The sequence below is a fragment of the Cygnus olor genome, chromosome 11, assembly GCF_009769625.2.
Source record: "Cygnus olor isolate bCygOlo1 chromosome 11, bCygOlo1.pri.v2, whole genome shotgun sequence".
Lineage (NCBI taxonomy): Eukaryota > Metazoa > Chordata > Aves > Anseriformes > Anatidae > Cygnus > Cygnus olor.
Window position 1 is genome coordinate 8694560 of NC_049179.1, and position 17904 is coordinate 8712463.

General features: G+C 44.1%; 2 protein-coding genes across 9 annotated transcripts in view; one reads left to right on the plus strand and one right to left on the minus strand.

Moving 5' to 3' along the window:
* The window catches only part of PEAK1 (pseudopodium enriched atypical kinase 1), a 117910-nt gene extending 104074 nt beyond the window's left edge, over nucleotides 1-13836 (minus strand). Inside the window, 6 exon segments of the mRNA XM_040570640.1 lie at nucleotides 2617-2670; nucleotides 3362-3547; nucleotides 6348-6442; nucleotides 7023-7093; nucleotides 8504-8586; nucleotides 13630-13836. The gene's annotated coding sequence lies outside the window, so the exon portion shown is untranslated.
* Nucleotides 13837-13994: 158 nt separating this feature from the next.
* Nucleotides 13995-17904, plus strand: part of HMG20A (high mobility group 20A) — a 165660-nt gene continuing 161750 nt past the window's right edge. For 6 of the 8 annotated variants that reach the window (XR_005823477.1, XR_005823476.1, XR_005823479.1 and 3 more), the window contains exons 1-2: nucleotides 14039-14338; nucleotides 15590-15683. The gene's annotated coding sequence lies outside the window, so the exon portion shown is untranslated. Of the gene's footprint in view, nucleotides 14339-15589; nucleotides 15684-17904 lie in introns of all 8 variants that reach the window. The other 2 variants (XM_040570646.1, XM_040570647.1) reach the window with 2 other exon arrangements.

The window sequence follows — 17904 nt, forward strand, 5'->3', positions numbered from 1 at the left end:
CAAAGCTATTTAAGTGATGTGAGACAAGACAGGAAACCACATTTGAAGTGTAAATCAAACCTATTGTTTTGTTAAATTGCTGAAAAAATCTTTCAATAATTCCCTCCCCCCCATCTGAATTTCTTTGTTCACAAGAGGAAGCATGCAGGAACATGAAAATAAAGCGATGTCCCTCCTCTGCAGAGGAGTAATGAAGTCTCCTCCCCCTTCCAACGGGGATCACAGTTTGCCAGCTCTTTGGCAGCCACTGTAGTATTTAAAATAGAAATGAACCCAAAATGTGATTTGGCAAACAGCTGCTGAAATACCCACTAAGTTTGTTTTCCGTCTTTTCCATTTCCTTTCGACCCTTCTAGTGTCATCTAGAAAAGCGTTCAGACCCCTCATAGATGAGCCACACGCGCAGCTGGACAAAGAGCCCCCCAAGCACGTGAACTTTCACACAAATGCAACAGATGAATCAGACAGACTTGGCTTTGTGTGGCCACTGCCCAGACGCGGCGACAGCTCCTACAGCTGTTCTTACGCTGACGCACGGTTTGAGTTTTGAGGCAGGCACCCCTCATGCCTTCCCAGACCCAAAAGCGTTGGCTGGTTTCTCCCAGTCCATTTGTCACCAGTTAAGAGCTGACACTCGCAGTTTTGTAGCTGGTTCCATCAGTTTTCTGGCACACGCAGGCAGCGCTAAGGTTTCCACAACACTATACATTTGCAGTTGCACTAAGGTGAATCGTACAATCGAGGACACGCCATATTTTGCAGATATTTTACATAGAGCAAACACTGCTGCATTGACAGAAAATACAAGGGCAAGAGACAGCTGATGAATCAAAGACATGAACCCTGCAAAGGGACATCCAAGTGCACTGCCAGACCCAGGCACGCTAGCTGGAGCCAGTCGGCAACAAACTCCTCCCCAAACTATTGTTTTTGAAAATATGATTTAATATGAAACACAACTTGGTGCAGGGTGAGAGCAACGAGCCAGTTGTCACAGATGTTTGAAGCAACAAAAGAAAGCACATTTTGTGAATGTAGGTAGGAAACCAGCGGCGAGGAAAAGCCTCCAGTTCAGCTGTTAGCAAGTGCTCACACAGCAGCCAGAGGAGCAGATTGTGTGACAGGTATAACCTCTGCTTCAGTGGACTTAAATCTTTGAAACCCCTGACTTCTCACCAGGAAGCACTGTATACAAGTTAAACCATCTTAAGCATTCACCAAATAAAAGCAGTTAGGTGTTTCTGAATAAAGGGAATATAAGCTCCAACATTCAACCAGTACGCTGCTTCTTCATCTACTACTAGCTTCAATTTCTAATACAGGCAAAATATCTTTAATATGTTTATGCAAAATCATCAAGCTGTCAGAACAATATCCTGTTCAACATCCTGCAACACACCTCAAGAAAATTTCTGGATCAATATTTTTCCCTCGTTCAGAGAGTAGAAGAACTTCCCAAGCGGTGGTTTAACAGCGGCTAAAAAATACGCAGATTTTTACAAAATACGTAGATTTTTACAAAATTCTGTATGTTTTCAGTTTTAGAAGTTTTATAACCCAGTACAAGACCCAACAGTGATTTCTGCCTCGCCACCAATCCAACAGTTCAACAGGAGCATCCGGAAGACCTCGCGACTGATTTCACAGCTCACTGGGCCGTGTGGTGTTTGTAAGCCGCTGACCCCAAACCATGGGGAACTGCAAGGGCCTCCTCAGTGGAAGGGAGACTTACAGATTGCTGGACAATTGAAATTGATTTGAAAACCGAGACTGGCCTGCCAGCTTTTTCTAAAAGACCTTTAAAACCCTCAGTGAGTCATATTAGCCCACACAAGCAAACCAGCACATTGTTCCCATTTCCCCTCCCTCGAAACGCATCGTGCTCTCTCAGTACAATACTACTGTACAAGTAATTAAGGACTTGCCAAAAGCTACCACCAAGCCCTAATCACAGCAGGACCGCTCTGCATATTTTCAAACAAAACAAAAACTAAACCAGGCTGCTAGAAAACAGCCAGTACTGCAAAATCTCTGATGCAGATTAAGAAATAAATCTGCGATAAAGCATGAGCCAGATTAGAGTGCTGCAGAACCTCAGTGCAGAAAGAGCTTCATTTCCTTGCTGCAAGACAGGACTGACTGTTCGTGGCACACATACAGCTGCTATGCACAACAAGTTACAAAAAGCATCGACTCATTTCACCAAATTCTTTAAATGAAGACCACTCAATGCTGCAGACACCTTAATGGTACTTTCCACCTTGCCCTTTTCAGTGGTACTCCCAACCTAGAGTAAGAACATTGTGCCCTATTTTATATTTTCTGTACATTTTACAGAAGAATTCAGAAATTCTGTTTTCAGACTGACAGGTTTCTGTCAGTCATTCTCATCTTATCTTTACTCAGGATCTGACAATACCAGAAGACTTGAGTGCATTTTATTGTCTTGCAGAGTCTGCCTCACAAATGATGGGAGTGATCTTGAGGTCACTGATGGAACTTTGGAAACATTTCCTTACTTGAGAAGTACTTATTCAGACAGAGACTTGGAGATCAAAGGCGGGATCTTCCATGCTCTGAACATGGAAAAAAAAACAACAAGAAAAACGCACTAACCTTTTCACTCTGGGTATTCTTCTCCTATCTTCAAATGGAAGTTTCTGATCAGGTCTGAAAAGCAAGCAACAAACTAAGCATCATCCCAGCTCCCAACTTTTTCCTGTTGTTGAACAATACAGAAATTAATTCCAAAGATTACTCCCAGCTCACGTGCTAGCATTCAGGCATGAGAAAAGTAAATACTAATCAGCAGGTCTGACTGCAAGCTTCTGATATGCAGGGTAGCTCTTCCAGCTCACGGACAGACATACTTAACTAGCAAAACCTATTGTTGCTCTGAACAGAGCACACCACGTGACGCAGCACACGTTTCGACAGCAAGTAAAGCAAGAATGATGATAATACAACAGTCACAAACAGCCAAACACAGCAGTACCAGGATATGCCTTTAGAAATAATTTTTGTGATATAAACCCATAAATCTTTACCATTTGAACTAAAGACTTAAACCTCTCACAAAAGAAGCAGGAGCAGCCTAGCTGCTAGGATTAAAATACATATCCGTACTGTGTTATGGCAACTAGAAAAATATTTAGTGTAGCTTGCTGTTTCCAAAGGGCTGGGCAGCAGACTGAGTAAGACCCTGAGAGTGTTCTGGGTCCTCTTTTGAACTCTGGAATAATTGACTTTAGGCAAGCTTTTCATTTTCTTACTTGTTAAATTAGTGAATGATGGAGCTGTTGCTTATTGCAGAGGGCTTTTCTTGAGATGATTTCTAAAGCCATTTCCCCCAGTTGTCTACCTGCTTCCAGTGCATAGACAGAGGGGATGCTCACAAGCTGCTTCCTAAGCCAGGAACATCTTCAGGTAAACCCAAGCAAACTTCTGCTCAGAGATGGGAACTTCAGTCACACTTCTCGCTGAAACAGTAGGCTGATATGCTGCTACAAGAAGTTTTTAAATCACTGTTGACTTCTACTGTACTACTCTGCAGAGAAAAGCATACTCATCCTGAAATAGGAATCGAACTGGAGATTTAACACTACTTCCTAAAACAGCATTAACAGCTGGATTAACAAAAGCATGTTTATGTAAGATATATGTGTCAAAGCTGAGCTCAGATACACAATTCTCAGTATGAAAAGAAACATCTCGAATCAAAGTTGCAGAAGATTGTATTTTCTTTCCAACAATGCTGACAAGTTGATCTTCTGGAATTTTTTTTTTAACCTGGGGGTTACAGAACAACATAGCTTAGAACGATCATATCTGTCCGAAATCTTTCTCCTTCATGGCCAAAGGTATCTACAATCCAACAGTCCTCTTCAACTACCAACAGAAATTATATACCTTAACTTTCACAAATACTGAAGTGGATATTAATATCTGTTTTCTGTAACAATATGTAAGACACAACTTAGAAGATGTTTGTACATGAAAGTGCCAAAGCTGACAAGTTTATATAGCCCTGGTTTACCAAAACAAAACAAGCCATAACTTCTAAAATTATTTCTTCAGTTCAAGAACAATTTTCCCCCAAAACGCACACACTCTTCAGTTGTTGCCTTCTTCCAGATTCCAAAGAAGTCCCTGCAGCCCCGTGCCTCTCTTCCTAGGAAGAGGAGGAAGAAATAAAGCAGAGAGAGTAATTTAAACAGAAGTTCCAAAAACTAACAACTTCCACAGTGGATGCCAACATTTTCTCAGGAAGTTATAACTTTACACAGAGAAAATTCCAATGATTTTGAAATCTGGAAGTACTATAGAAGACATTTTCTACTCAGAAGGCTCCTCATTTAAGCCTCCCATATAAACTATGGTGGACTATGGGTCTTAAGGAGCTCAAAGAGAGGAAAATCTCTTAGATTTTACAGGACTACAAGCAGCAAAGACTTTACTAAAACCAAAATAAAAACTGAGGTCATGCTTAGAACTTTAAAAACAAAGATTGTGTAATAAAAAGCACAACGCTCAAGAGAGTTGTTCATCTGAAAAATATGCAAAAAAAATGGAGAAAAAAAGATTTGTTCCAGCACATCTTGAAGAGGCAAAAGAGATTATGTTCCCTCTCTTTTCATGTTGTGTACAGCTTTTCCAAGCGGAACTATTTCTCACAGGTCGTAGCATACCCTGTAAAGCAGAACAGAGCCACTGCTGCGTTTAGAAGGTATTTATAATGGGAAGTCTTCACCTCTGTCTCTCACAGAAACTATAAGGCAGATGTATCTCAATATATTTTTCACTTATAATAAAAGCTAGGTTTTTGATATTTGGGGTACCACTCAATAATTTCAAGAATCCCTTTTGCTCTGTGAATATTTCTGTGTTCTTAAATGACACTGCCACGCACACCCACGGATACTGAAGTGATAAGGCAATGTTATGTACGTACTGTGTACGTTCCCTACCAGCCTGAGAAAGGCACCTTGTGAAGATAGGATTGTCCATTTTCCTTGCACTTTTTAAGCTCTCAGAATAGAAACTGAGGTTTAGTTAATCTCACAAATGCCCTTTTTTGTGGTGTGACAGCCCTCTATTCTATACCAGCTCATAAAACCACTGCCAAAAAAAAAGAAAAACACACAAGCATTTCCAAGAAAAACTGTTAAGAGGTTTTAGATAATAACTTGTTGGACTAATGACTGCAAACAAGCTTCTGAGATGAGGCCCATACTGCTCAGTCCTAGCAGGATACCAGACTTGCTGAAGCTTTCAACTCTCCACCAGAAGTCATTTTCAGAATTCTTACGCACATTGTGCAGGCAGGGCAACTCATGCTGTGCATCATCATCCAATGAATATAAATATAGCTAACACACGTTTCATCTTCCCTGTAGAACCATTACCCTGAAATTGCTGGGAGAGCTCATGGAAAAACAGTGATGGAAAAGCAACCTTGAACCATTGAACAAAATCATCTGAGCTAAAAGCAGCTATTTTACATCTGTAGATCCCAGCTCAATTACAGACATTTCATAAAGTAGCAGGAGAAAGTGAACCAAAAATTACATGAAATCCACTATTGCTTCATGCTCACCAAAAGGAAAGAAATTACATTTTTAAACAGTAATCAAAACTGCTCCTGTATCACTTGAAATACAAGTTTAAATGGATAAGCATCTCACTCATGAAAGGCACCAGCAGACAATCCAAGAAGCCATATTGTTCTGCTGTTGAGAGACCTCCTTGATGCGAGACTGTCCTGACAAATGTTCCTCTCTAACATATTCACTAAAAACATAACACCGATTTTTTTGGAAAAGCACAGCACACACTTGCTTATAAGCCCACACTTATTCTTCATTATTTCAACTGTTCAATAATTGTTTCATCCACAGTTCAGCTGTTTGCATCCAGTCCAACTACTGCAACTATGAACCAGTATTGGCTTCTCATTTTTCCAATGTATTTTCCACCTTTGCTTTATGATTATAATTAGACGAAGAAGTACAGGAACTCCCCTAGGCAGCACAATCTGAGAAACCTGAGCATTACCCACATAATACAATGTGAGGGACTATTGGCTGAAATTACCCCCCCCCCCCCAGTAAGTACTGCCCGCCGCTGGAGGTAGCATTATTCTTTATATCAATTCACATTTTCTTCTGCATTCTACAGATTTCATTTTGCTTGGATGTTTACAACTTTCACATGAAGGCATTCAAAGTCAGCTTTTTACATAGATCATGATTACCTGCAATTGTCTGCGTATTAAGTCAACTCTAGAAGAAAAGATAGCAACAAATTAAGTAACGTTTGAAAGGTTAAGAAATCTAATTCCCACTTACATTTAAATGCTGTTGCTTTAGTGTTTCACCTGCTTACTGTGATTTCACAGATGAATTTAGCATATACATGTGCCTTCCATCAAGCGCCCTGGCAGCTGCATTGGAACATTTCAGAAAACACTGTTAGACCGCCTTTTCCGTAATTGCATCTGCAGGGGGTTGAGTAGAACCCCGTCTGATAACCCATGCTGGTTATCTTTTCCAACATGTTTCTATACAACACTGCTTCTCAGCCTGCAAATTTGGCTTCAAAAGGTCTGTCAGTTGCTATCTCCATTGTTCTGTTGATTTACATTGAAAAACAAAGATAATGTACAACCATAAGCAATGAAGTCAATCTGCAAAGGACAGAGAAGGAAAAAAGCCTGCAATGTTATCACCATCCTGCACTACAAAGAAAAATTACAAAAAGGGTGAGAAGTGGGCTTTTTGCTTTTAATGCAGCACTTCTTGCTATTCACAATATTATGCAATGTGCTATGACTTGCAACGCTGCATTTTATGAATGTATTTACTGAATACCATACTGATGCTGAGTGTTAATACCCGGAAAGGAACCTGATTCAGCTTCTGTCTGTGAAAGCAACTGCACAAACAAATAAAATAATCAAACACTTTGCACATTCCAACAAGCAGAAAAACAGAGATAATTATACAGAACACAAGAGAACTCACCATGACTAAAGCTCCAGTACCACTGAGGAATCTGTCTTACCGCTCCGCAATTCCACCTTGCATCTGCAAAGCTGTCGCAGGAGGATTTTCATGGCAACTGTTACTAACAGTATCTCTATATCTACTGCTAAAAACAGGTACTTTACATAGGGGAGTGCAACATGCCTTCTGATGTACCCCTTTCTGAGCAACTCCCCCTAAAGAGCCACCTTTGGAAGAGCTTCGCTCCCACTGGCCCAAGTTAAGTGGGTTTGCTCGCGAGGAACCACGCACCAGCACCCTGCATGCCAACAGGTTCGTGGAGCAAGATGACAACTGTGATACAGCAGCCCAAACCAATGCAGATTGCAAGGCAGATCAAATGTGCTTTAAGCTCTGCTTGGCCTGGCATTTTCTGTAACAGGAATTCTGCCCTTGCCGCACAAGAAATTCTTACTAGGCAAAATGCATAGGCACAGGAGCACGTCAGGCTTCAGCAAGCTTTGTCCTAACATGCCTCTGCTTTCCGCACTTCCCAGGCAATCTTTTCAAGCCCAAGACAGTGACCTTTAAACGTGAGCCTGCCTGATTTTCAGAAGGCCTGGCCTAATATTTTAAAAAGTTGTTACAATCTAAAGACACATTATTGAGAGCCTCATTAGCATCCCAGGAAGTCTGAGACTTTCTTGCAAATAATCTGATATCGCATCCCTTTAGACATTCAAATTGAGAGGAAAAAACAATCACAGCATGAAAACACAATTTTACAGATGTCATGTTCTAAAATAGTCAACACGCATGCCTTGGATGCACACTGAACACCAAGCTCAGTGAGTTGCTCCCCTGCTTACAACCAACTGCACTGCTCTGCACGACCAAAGCACGTGTAACTGGCCAAAATGAGAGGCTCTGTGTCCCCCCGTTCTCTCCACCTCCCCTTCAGCTGAGCCATCTCCCTGCTTCCAAGGGCTGAGAACATCCAGAGTTTACAGTACAAAAGTCATTAAATAAACTGCCTTTTCCCAGGATCATTCCAAACAGCACAAGTCATGCTCTTTAACCATATAGTTACAGACCCAAAGTCTGACACCAGAGAACATTGTGCAACCTGTTTTTCAGCAAAATACCCCATCTAGAAGAGGAAGGCAAAGACAATTAGGAAGGCAAATGGAAAACCAATTACACAATAGGGCTTATTCCTCCATGGAAAACTCCTATACTAATATTTATTCTCTCTGAGCTTGTATGCATTTGCATTAAACTTCAAAGTTTATTAAAGCAAAACCGATGTAATTCTGAGCCTTCTTGGAGAGAATCAGTCATATTAATGGGGTTCCAAACAAGCTCAAAGGTTACTCTGCAGAAGATGATTAGGGACAAATATAAGGTGGAGAAAAAGAATGAACTTGCCTCTGGGGAAAGAAAAAAAGGCTAAAAGACTAATAGCTACACAAGGACACTTTAAACTCAAGAACTGTAAGATGTTTAAGTGTTTCCATTACCTTCAGACACGATCATTTCTGAATTTACTGGCCAATGGGAGGTAGAATTATATTTTTCCTTTTTTAAACTGTTCTCTCTCTTGCTGCAATCAGAAAAAACAACACAGAAAGGACATTAACAGATAAAGAAGCAATACAGTAATATAAAAAAGGCTACTTAGCACCTAAGACCACAGCAAGAGCATCTGCGATGCATACAGATATTTATATTAGGAGGCAATATACACAAAGTCAATCTAGAAGGATGTCTAAATTTGATCATGTTTATAGCGTACACTAAATGTCTTTTAAACGTGTATGAAGGCTTTTCTAACAGTAAGAGCCTTAGATCTGGAAGACTGCATATAAATAAATATACATATGCAGTATTTACATCATTCGTATTATGTACCATCCTCCTCCTTTGATGGGCTTTTTACAGAGGCCTGTAGAAATACAGGCAGCCATTCAAGAAAGAACATTTTAAGATTCAGATACTTATTTAATGGATTTATAAAAACATTTACGGTTCAGCAGTGAATTTACCACTGAATACTCTCCTATAGAGCCTCTATCAAGTAACATAATAATCCAAATCTGCTTAAGCACCAGTGAGGTTGCATATATCTGGCAAATTTTTTGCTAGTCACAGTACTTCTAAAATAGTACCGGCTTCACGAAGTAAGGATCTTACTCTTTAGCACCACGCTGAACTGTTATCTCAGACAAGATGTTACTAAAATAAGTATCGCTAGAAGCCTACAATGTTTAGCCTGGCACAATTTTTATCCATTTATTTACTGTGATTTCAAAAACTTTGCTAAGAGTGTCTCCTGAAATCAACAGTGACTGCATTAACACAGTTGAGCATTTTTCAGCAATTACGTTTAAATGCACGTAAGGTTTTTTTTAACTAAAATACTACTCTCAAGTACAACGTGGGGCACAGCCTGCCAATGGAAGGATTTAAAAACGTCTTGTCCAGGTAACATTTTGTATTACACCATTTGTTATTGCTAATTTATTCACACAAAAGCATCTCGGTTAAGGCCAGTGCCATACGTGACAGGCACGAGTGGATCTATGAGGCGGAGATTTTCAGAACAAGCCAGGTAAAATTCCACCTATCTCTGCACATTGCACTGGAATCTGCCACCCAAGTACTCAAAATGGGAAACCAGTCAGGATGAGTTCTGCCCCCCCCCCAAAAAAAAACACAGATTTTTCAAGCAAAAAAATGAGTTAAAGGCTGATTACAAAACACTTCCCCAAGTGGTGCAGTTTTACATTGACTTTGCATTCATCGCGCTCAGCAATACGTGATTACAGGGCAGAGAGAAATGGCGAGCTAGGCTGCACAGGGTTTCCACAATTTTGGTCTTCTTGGCCTCATCTGAGCAGACAAACCCAGAACCAGTGGGGTGAAGTTGTTTTATAATGCAGTGAGTTAGCACAGCAACTTTTGTAACAGCCCATGCAATACCCATAAGAAAATCAATTTAAAGAAAGTGACCTCGAAGCTAAACCGCTGCATAGTTTGCCTCTATCCACATTTTTTTCCCAACAATCAGGCAATCTCAAATCAACTCAGTCCACTTAAAGAGATACGGGGGAAGAAATTGCTTTAGTGACTCAGCCACTTATCTTAGGCAAAAGGAAGACTGAGATTTTCTCGCATGGTCGATAATTTCTGCTTACGGTTTGGAAAAACCAAAAGGAAACACGCAGGGTACAATACTAAACCACGATTTATTGAAACTGCAGCTTAAAATATTGGACAGCTAATTAGAGCTGTTACCAAGTAAAAACAAGTAATTTATCCTTGTCACTAACACTTCAGAAATACTAAAGCTCTCATATTCTTTTCAGTGCATACTGTTTACTTCTTCCACTTCACCCCACTTTAAAATTGTGAAAGCCAACTAGCCAAGTGTAATCCCACTTTCCAGCCTATATTTTTCCACCCTTAAATTTAAAAGCGTACTGCAATGGCAATTCTACATTATTGTGTTGATACATGTGAAACAATGCAATGACCTCAGCTTTAGGTCAATGTAAATGCCAGGGTACCCTTAAACAGTGGCCATGTCTGGGAGAACACTAAAAAACCCTGCAGAGGAGGTCTTGGTACCCCCCTGCCACAGGTACCACCACCATGGGCAGAGGCATCGTGCTTTGCCAACCCCCTCTAGCAAGAGTCTGGAGCCTCTTTCCCTTGGCTGTGATCTGGGGCCGGGCATCTCTTCCTCCTGTGTTATTTCATGTGCATGTAGGGCGGATTTTGCCACTGTGGTGATTTTTGGCTGCCGCTCACAGTGAAGAAACACTACTCGTGGTTTGCGAACAACGTGACATTATTTCTTTGAACTTTGCTTCAACTAATAAACCAAACCGTGGTTTACAGCTTCCCATTTTTGTGTCCTAAGTAGGTTAAAAACATCTGGAGTTATCACATATTAATAGCAGAAAGATAAGGAAGTTTTATTTTCAGTTTCCCATGCCAAGCGTTCTCGTCACTCTCTCTTTTCATGTCACATGGCTGTATAATGTTCAATCGCCAGAGCTTTTCACAAATACAGCACTATCTCCTCACCGTACCCATCATCTGCATCTTGCTATTCTGCCCCTACCCGACTGTCAGCTATGACACACCGACTGCACGGGAGGGAGCAGCTCAGCAGGATTCTTCAGGAGCTGCAGCAGCGCAGGAAGTGGGAACAACGGGGAAGCTGGCAGGAGAAGGCCCTCGGCTCGGATCCATACCTAGAAATCCCCAGGTTAGACCTCTCTGGCTATCAAGCTGGAGAAAAGAGGGTCTATCAGGCATCCACAGAAGAAAGACACTGGAGTCAACACCACCTGAAAGCTGGTCTTGTCAGAAAGGAGTGAGAACAGGAAAAGCAACGACAACGAGGAGTGAAACCGTGGATCCCTTCCGAGAAAAGGGAAAAGCAAACAGGCAACTCGTGGGGATGGGAGGGTCTAATTCTTAATTGGGATGACGGGCAGCTCTAGGGAAAAGGGAAATCTAACAGCGGAGACTACATAGGAAAAAGGAAAAGGAAAGGAGAGACCCAGGAGTGTTAATCCACTAACAAGGCAGAGAAAAGAAAGCATGTCTCAACTTGTTAACTTGATAGCAATCTTTTCACAGACATATTTTTCCTAGCACAGTACAGAAGCTTAACAGCAATTACCCATGTCTGTGACCCTAAACACTAATTTACAATAGTTATCTGAGTATTTGACTACCCTCATTAGGCAAGAAACCACTTAGGAGCTGTTTGGCCGAACAGCACCGTCCCTCTTGTTTTTCTTTAAGCAATCAATTCCAACCTATATATATATATATATATATATATATATATATATATATTTATTTTTTGCAAACACAAACAAATGAATAAGCATTTCAGTAAATATGTTTATAAATAGACTTTTTTTTAAAGAGCCACAAAGTCAGGAACACAAATTACCTAAGAATCTGGAACGGTATTTTGTCTCTTGGCTCTCTCCTTTGAAGCAACCTTAAGACTTGCCAATAAACAGGGAATGCTGTTCTTTTGAAATTAATGCATTTATTTGCATGGCTAATGCATGTTCTGAAACAATGAAAGCCAAACCTCGTGCCCATGAGTGAAGCTCCCTCTCCTATCAATTGCTCACTTCCAGGAGTGTGCAGCTGGGTGGAAGTGCCTGCTGGCAGCGAGGCCGGGCAGGAAGGCGTGCTGCTGGCTCCCCGCTCCGCAGCCGGTGCCTCCCGCCCAGCCTCAGGAACCGCACCGCCACCGCCGCTCAGGTGCGGAGGAACAAACAGAACAACCCAAGAAAGCCATTTAGGAAGTCTGTGAACTACGTTATCTACGGGAGATAGCCGAACAATAAGGTAAATCCATCACGAAAAGAATGTGTAAGCTTAATCATGGAAAGTTACTCATGGAAAACTGGGTAATTCGCTTCTTGCATACTTCTACAGCTTAGAGGACAAAATGAGGCTTTCCTGAAAACACACTACAGCAGCAGCTGTGCCAGAAAGATGCTTCATCTGGATAAATCATCTCAGCTACTTCACAGACAAAACCTTTTAAGCCAGAATGGAATTAGATTAAGAGCTCTAACTAGTCAAAGTGACCAAATAAAATATCCACAAGTATTTCCTGTGCTGCTAAACTGCTGGAACCAAACCACCTAAATGAGGCTGTAAGTCAAACAAAAGTCGGACAGAATTAAACACGTTTAATCTGTAACAAAGGTAGTTGTTCAGCTGGTGACTTTATACAAGTTTACTTAAACTTTGTAACTATACAACCCAGCTACTGGAATTCCAGAAAGTCCTGGCTCCTAGAACAACTGTGTGCCCTCCTTCCCACCCATACATCTTGCCTGTTATTTTCTCCCCCAAACCTCCACGTATAAAGCGCTCTAGCAGACATCAGCCCATCTTCGAGCCACAAAGCACGCGGGAAAAACTCCAGTCCCACACGAAGCCATCCGAGAAGAACAAAAGCCGAACTCTGCCCGGCGGAACGCTAAGAACCTAGAGCACGCAGGGGCTTTCAGGAAGGCTCCCCCAGCAAACCGGAGGCCGGACGTCCACCGGGCCATGCTCCTGAGCCTCGTTCCCTCCTGGGAGCAGCCGGGCCAGCAAGCCCCAGCCTCCCCCGGCACTGGAGCCCGGCCGGCCCGCCTCGGAGCGCAGAGCAACCCCGGTGCGGAGAGGCAGCGCCGGCGGGCTGACAGGAGCACGGCGCCGGGCGCCTCCGCGCCGAGCCGAGGGGGGCAGCGCTCACCTGGCGCCCGCGGCAGCTCCCGGAGGGGGGCGGCGGGGCCCGGCGGAGCCTCGGCCCCAGGCGGCGCTGAGCCCACGGGGGCTCCCTGCGGGGCTCCGGCCGCGCCCTGCTCCGCCGCGGAGCCGGGGGCTGCCCGCGGGGAACCGGGGGCACGGAGCCTCCGGGCGGGGCGGGCACCGGGGGACCCCTCACAGCCCCCCCGGCCCCCTCACGCCCCCCCGGCCCCCCCCGGTCCTCCCCGGCCCCCCCGCGGCCCCCTCCCGGCGCCCCCCCAGCCCGTCCTTCCCCGAGCAATCCCGACCCCGCAGCGCCGTTACCCGCCCCCCACCACCCGCGGAGCCCGGCCCGTCCCCTCACCTGGCAGCGGCCCCCCCAGCCCTGCGACGCCTCCCGGGGGCGGCGAGCGGGGGGGGAGGAGGAGAAGGAGGCGGCGGCGAGGGAGCTCCGTGAGGGCCGGCGGCCGCCGGGCCCCGGCGAGGATCCGGCTCCGGGACGGGGCTGCAGCCGCCGCGCCCGCGCGCACCAACCGACTCCGGCCGCCGCCGGCCGCGGCCCGGCCCCGCCCACCGCGGCTGGGGGGCGGAGCCTCTCCGCCCAGGGCAGCCACCGATTGGCTGCGGAGGGGCGAGGAGGCGGGACGCCGCCGCGGGATACTCCCGGCCCGCCGGCGGAGGCCCCGGGGGAAGACTACAAGTCCCAGCATGCCCCGCGCTCGGCGCGCCGCCCGAGCCTTTAAAATCGCACCGAGGCGCTGCGCGCGCAGAGAAGCGATGTGCTTCCGCCCGCGTGGGAAAAGTAGTCCCGACGCGGTGGTTAAAGTCCGGCTCCGAGCTGGCAGCGAGGGGAAGGGCCGCGGCGGGAGGGCGACGTACGGGCAGCGGGAGCGCTCCCGGGCCGTCTGCGGCTTTTTTTTTTGGGGGGGTTGGGGGCGGGCCGCGCTGAGGTGAGGTGCGGAGGGATCCGAGCGGCCTGGGGCAGCGGCGATGCGGCCCTGTGAGAGAGCTGGCGGCGGCTGAGCGGGCTGAGGGTACGCAGCGCGGCCGGCCCGGGGCGCTGCCGCCGGCAGGTCAGTAGGGAGGGCCGCGGCCTTCCTCTCCTTCTCCTCCTCCTCCTCGCCCTGCCCAGGGTTGGAGGGGCCCCGCTCCCGCGGCGCTCAGCTGGGCAGCAGCGGCACGGGCAGTCCCCGGCGGGCCTCGTTCCGGACTGCCTGCCGCCCGCCGCCCCGGGCTGCCCGTGTAGGAGGCCTGCGGAGGGGGCCGGGGGCTCTGCCAGAGCGCCCCTCGGGAGAGCTGGGGGTGGAAAATAAAAAACAAACAACCAGAAAATCCCTCCCCCTATAGCCTGAGCCCGCTGGAGCCACGTGCTTTGGGAGGCAGCGTTCGGCCGAGCCCTCTGAAATACCCGCACTGAGGGCAAGTGGCCTGGGGAGGAGAGAAAGGAGTGGGAAACCTCAGTGGTGTCACAGAGCTGGGTGGTGGAGGCAGAGGAAAGGAGATTTGGCTTTCTAGAGCAGTGGTACACGCTATCTTGGGTGCATGCCCCTATTAATATACAAATAAAACCCCCAAACGTTGACCAGCCTCCTCTTCAATAACTTTTTTTCCCTGTTTTTATTTATATAACTGTATCACTATACTGATAAGTGTATTATAAAGCATTTACACAAAAATGAAGAAAGGATGAGATAGAGATGAAACAAACACCACTTAATAAATACAATTAATAAACAATATTTCTAATGGCAAAAAAAAAAGTTTTTCTAAAAATACTCTGTACTCTGTATTTTTAGAACTATACCAGCCTTAGATGCTGGCAAATACTGTAACTTTAGAGTCCAGAGAGGTCAAAAAAAAGTGTGTGGGTTTTTTTTGTCCTTAGAAGCCTGGAATGTCTCAGAGTAGTCAATGCTACGAATTCTAAGGGGATCTAGATTTAGAAAAGCTGGCTAAAGCAGTGTATTCAGATTAAATTTCTTAAGCTAAATTCTATAAAGAATACTAGCAGTTTTCAAAATAGGAAAACCAAAGTGTGGGGGATTTAACTCCACTGTTCTGAGTGGATTTTTTTTTCTTATTTTGGCTTTTTGCAGTGAGGTGCATAGAGAATAACCTCACAGGTGTCGCTTTTATGGCTGACTAGAGGCAGAAGAGAATCAGAGAATCATGTTTCTACAGGAATGCTTCTTTAGCACCTGAGAATAGTGTTCAATTCTTCTATGTGAATCTGGCTGTTAGTTGACTAACAAATTCTTGTCCTTTGCAATAAACAAACTGAGAAGAGAGAGTTTCCTACTGTCTTCTACCTTCCTTTCTCACAGGACATCTTCCCTCAGCAAGGCCACCTGTGTCTGATGGCAAGGGGCTGCTCAGTGAACTGAGAAGACGTGTGACTTCTGAATGAAAGCAGTAACTGTAAGATGAGTTTTTGCTCTGTATCCATATCACAACCTTATTTTTAGTATCAGAGCATAGGAATTGAGACAATTGTAAGTTAGTATGTTCAAGTTAGCTATGTAAGCTTTCTTTGTTAATTTATCTGTTCACAATGTATTTAAAGAAAGATGTATTTAACTTGGTATCACGGTGTGTCCAAATAGCCAGGTAGCTCCTCTGCCAAAGTGAGTTCAGCCTTCCATTTGAAATGCTTCTCTGATTAAGCAGGGCTGCTTTAGGGCCTTGATTTGGATGATTTTTTTTCAGGCTTGCCACTGACTTGGCTAAAGGTTGCAGGCAAATGTGAAGCATGTTTCATTAAAACAAGCGGATACAGGTGTTTGAATTCTTGCTGTACTTCCTGACTTCCACAGGCAGTGGTTGATAATTACCCCCACTTGCTGTTACTGAAGTGTGCACAGACTGTACTGATTTTTGGAGTCTTGTGGTGTGTGCTAGGAGAAACTGATAGCACAGGTGGAGAGGCTGCACTTCTAACAAAGGGGACACTTCTGCTAATCCTCTGTTAGAGTGAAGGGTAACTCAGGGGAACACAGTTGTACTGGTTTGAGGAGACTAGGTGAGGGGAGCTTTTTTTTTTTCTAGTTCATGTACCTCAATAAAAAGCCCTTTATATCGGTAACTGGATTGGCTTTGGAGAGCTTCCCAAACTATTTTTTTTTTGCGTTCCTTTAAGCTTTTTGTTTTTGTTTTTACTTCCATGAGTTTCCCAAGAAAGAGGGGGGAATATTTCTTGTGTTTATGGGAACTGTTGAACTTAATTTCTTTTCAAGAAATCAGTAGAGGTAGGTAAAAACACTTTGGCATTAAATGTTTACTAGGTGTGAATTTACGAAGAACAGTTCTTTTCCAAAATGACTGTTTCTATTTTTCTAACCAGTTCTTTAAAGCATCTAAGGCTAGTTGGTATCTGTACAGTGCAAGTAGCAACTAAAAGCTTTGTTAGTAATGTAGAGTTGACTCAGCTGTCTGTTCTGTCATATCTCTTAATGCAGATATTTCATATGAAATTAGCTAGTGTTTTTGTGAATCTTCGTTTGTTGTTTAAGAAAGTAACAATTTTTCTCTTCAAGTTTCCTTGGCTGTGTTTTCAAAGCCTTGGATGCAAGATGACATGATGATTTTTAAGTTTGGAGTACTGTTTTCTGGAAGCAGGTTATTGATGCACCATCAGTAATGCAAGTGAACCTTTTTTGGAAGAATGACCTGTTTTTTCCATTTGTATAAGAATAGGCTAAGTAATAATCTCAGGCTTGTGACTCTGAGGCCATAATTACTTGTTGGTCAAAGGCTGAGTTTCTGATGTAGTGGAATCTAGCATCTTATGCTAGGGTTCAAAATATGTGGGGCCTGGCATGATACAGAAAGGAAAGTGTCAGTCTCTAGTTGGAAGAGCAGTGGAGAGAGCTGTGACAAAGCAATTTCTGGTAGTAGTATGAAACTTTACAACAGAGAAAACAGATCAGTATCAAGAAAAGTATCGGAAACAGTAAACTGTGAATTTTTGCTCACACTTCTAAATCTGGAGTTTACCAACATTGCAGTTCTGCCAAGATGGGGAGGGGGGAAGTGCTCTCAGCACAGAACAAATGGTGCACCAAGGTAGGAGGAGAAAGTTTGTGTACTAAACATGTTTCATTTTTTTAATGATATTTCAGACCTTTTTCTTTGGTAGAATGTTCCTCTTCCACTTCTCCACAGCTTACCTTTCTTTAAGAATATGCATCTTCCTCCTTGTGTTTATTTTCACGTATCCAGGGCATTGACCTAGACATCTTCTGATACCTAAAGGATGAAAAATCAGGATTTAAGACTTAATCTAGAAAGAGGTTCTGTTTAAAGCTACCGCTGCATCAAATAGACCAGCATCTTGTTGGAATATCTCATTAATCACAACTTGTGTAGAATTTCTAGAGTGGATGAGCATATCTTTGGAGTCTCTTAAAGTCCTGAACTATATAGGCATTTTTGAGTGTTCTTAAGTCTTCCTACAGGGAGTATTTTTTAAGGAGCAAGTTCTGCATTAGCTCTTGCTTCTTGGCTCTGAATGTCTGTGATAGTGTCCATAAAGGGGGGCTCTCAAACAGGATCTGGAGGTTTGTGATTCAAAACAGTGCTAGATAACCTGGAGAAATCTGGAAAACTCAGTGGAGGCAATGGAGCACTAGGTGACACCACG